This window comes from Abramis brama (genome assembly GCF_963993115.1).
Source record: "Abramis brama genome assembly, chromosome: 8".
In the NCBI taxonomy this organism is placed as follows: Eukaryota; Metazoa; Chordata; class Actinopteri; order Cypriniformes; family Leuciscidae; genus Abramis; species Abramis brama.
In genome coordinates, this window is record NC_139970.1 from 41,110,867 (window position 1) to 41,113,369 (window position 2,503).

A 2,503-nucleotide genomic window follows, 5' to 3' on the forward strand; every position below is an offset into this window, starting at 1 on the left:
CAGAAGACCCTAAGCTAACATAAGAATGCATGTAATGTGTTTATAAAGGAAGTATGAGTAAAAAATGTACAATAAACTAGAGAATTTCAAAAACAAAAATTTTATTTTAGTCATTTATTACTGAAAATCACACCTCACACAACAATAGTGAACAGTTTTTGAACAAAAAATATATTTTTCAAACCCTTTGCTAGACAGATATTTGTAATTGTTCAATCAAAAGTGTAAAGAACAATGCAATAATTAACTTTATATACAGCGTTTTTTCAAAAAGCTGTCAGCTTCGGATTTCTCCTCGTCACTTTCCAGTAATTGTTCCAGAGCTTGTTCTGAGGTAAATCTTTTACTGCTTGCCATCATACAAGTGCTAAAACAATAAAATAATAATGCTATAATTGCTAATATGCTATAAATATTAAATATTGCTAATATATATAAATATTATAATCGTTCTGTCTCTCTCTCATATTTAAATCTCTGTGTGTAATACGCTGCTCCGTTCGCTCTCTGTCTCCTTCTCCACTCAACGCGGCTGTTTGCATCATATCACTTACTATAGTACCACCCCTTGAAGGCTACAGAGTCCTCTGATTAGCTAGAATAAGTCATGGTAACCTTCTTCTGATTGGGTAAGAAAAATATTCCTCCCAGCGGCAATTTTTCCATTGGTCTTTGCGTGTGGAATATTCCTAACAACATCGATTTCATTGGCCTTATACGCAGTGGTATTACGCAACAAGGAAGTGTGTATACCATATACCATTGTTTTCAGCGGAATCTGAGGAAGACGGCAAAAAAGACCGCATCTCTCTATCATTAATAGTTTTTAAGATAATTACACATTTGTAAAAGGATGCCATTTTGGGCGGTACCGCCCAATCCGTCCCCAGAGGGTTAAAATCCATTTGCATCTTCGCTATGTCCATGACAATTTTTTGAAAGACCTCAAAGATATATTTAAGTACTTCAGGATACCTCAAGTTCTCAGTACGTGATTCCAAACATCATGGCACAAGCAGATGCAACTGAGGACAACTCATGTAAAACCTCAATACCATCAATGACAATGCTGATGTCCAGGGGAGTGCTTAGACCATCACTTTCACAGAGCACAAAAACTGTCCAAGTTCTCTCTGTGCTTCATCTTTCTGGCCAATCTGAAAGACACACAAGCAAAAAAAAAAAAAGAAACAATTCTTACTCAGAGAGCTAATTCATGAATTCAACTGCTCTTACCAAAAAGAGACCAATTACTTACCGTTATCTTCTGACTGGACTACAATGACTCCAAACTGTTGTCTTTCAACATCTGTATCTTAAAAAAAGACAAACACAGCAATCACCAACTTTCATAAAGAATATTAAAATGCATGGATATGCTTTTGCACCTAAGAGCCAAAAATTTTGCAAGTTTAGATATTTATAAATAATACGTTAAATAAATTGGTGTAATTTGAACGTTTATCAATAATTCTTTTCAAAGTTGCAAAGATGTCATGTCATACAGATTTCATAAAATAATGTATTTTGTGTAACGTATTATGTAATAGGTCATTGCGTGCATGTATGCATGTTTAAACTTTTATTACGTAATCGGAACCTACTGCAGTGTGTTAAAACGTCAACAACGTAATTGATCAATCAAGTATTTACCATATTATTCTTTTAAGGTTATACAGTAGTATGTATATATGAGGCTACTGTCACTTTAAGAATTAACACACATACCAACAAAGACAAACTCGATTTGGCAAATGTTTAAGACACAACCAAATGTGTTAAAGTGAATACTTGGCAAGGTAGACATTTTCAATTAAAATAAAATATCTATGACCATTCAAACGCCATATGACACTAAAAAGAACTCAATTCAGTGCTGTGCAATATATTGATAAAGTGTAAATTCTCTGATGTCCACTGTGAATACAAACTTTGAATTATTTGATAAAACACTTGCATTAATCAGTTAACTGATCCTCATGTGATTATAAATGTATGATAGAAACAAACTTAACTTAATTTGTAAGATTACTCACCATATGTAATTTTGTGTCCACCATGAGGTTATCCTGCAGCAAAAGAAGATGATGGTCGATAAGAATTTTGTCCGTGGTCGTCCGTGGTCACGTGGCTTACACAGAATGCAAACTTGTCATTTGATTTGAAGCATGATCACACACCAACTTAACTGTTGCTTGACTAATTTTAAAGTATTAACCACTCTTGCTACTTTATTTTTCTCATTCACCAATGTTTCTACATCAATCGAATGTCAGAAACTTTATGCAATCCACTCAATGAACGAAATGCAGATACGTAATGTATTATATACAATCTCTACCGATAGTAACAATTCTGTACTATTTTAGGGTTTTTCCTGGATCAAAATGAGTTGAAGGTGGTAAAATCCTGCTTGGAAAATAGGTATCTGAACTTGGGCTGTCACGATTATTAAATTTGGTAGACGATCGAGGAGTTTTACCGCGGCGCGCTGTTTGAATGC

The 2,503-nt window shown here is 34.2% G+C and overlaps 1 long non-coding RNA gene across 1 annotated transcript; it reads right to left on the bottom strand.

The window, feature by feature from the left end:
- Positions 1-900: 900 nt before the first annotated feature.
- Positions 901-2,112, bottom strand: LOC311088881. The gene is made up of 3 exons (XR_014607572.1): positions 2,037-2,112; positions 1,259-1,315; positions 901-1,157 (listed from the first exon to the last, which is right to left on the bottom strand). It is a non-coding gene; the product is annotated as an uncharacterized lncRNA (long non-coding RNA).
- Positions 2,113-2,503: the final 391 nt, after the last annotated feature.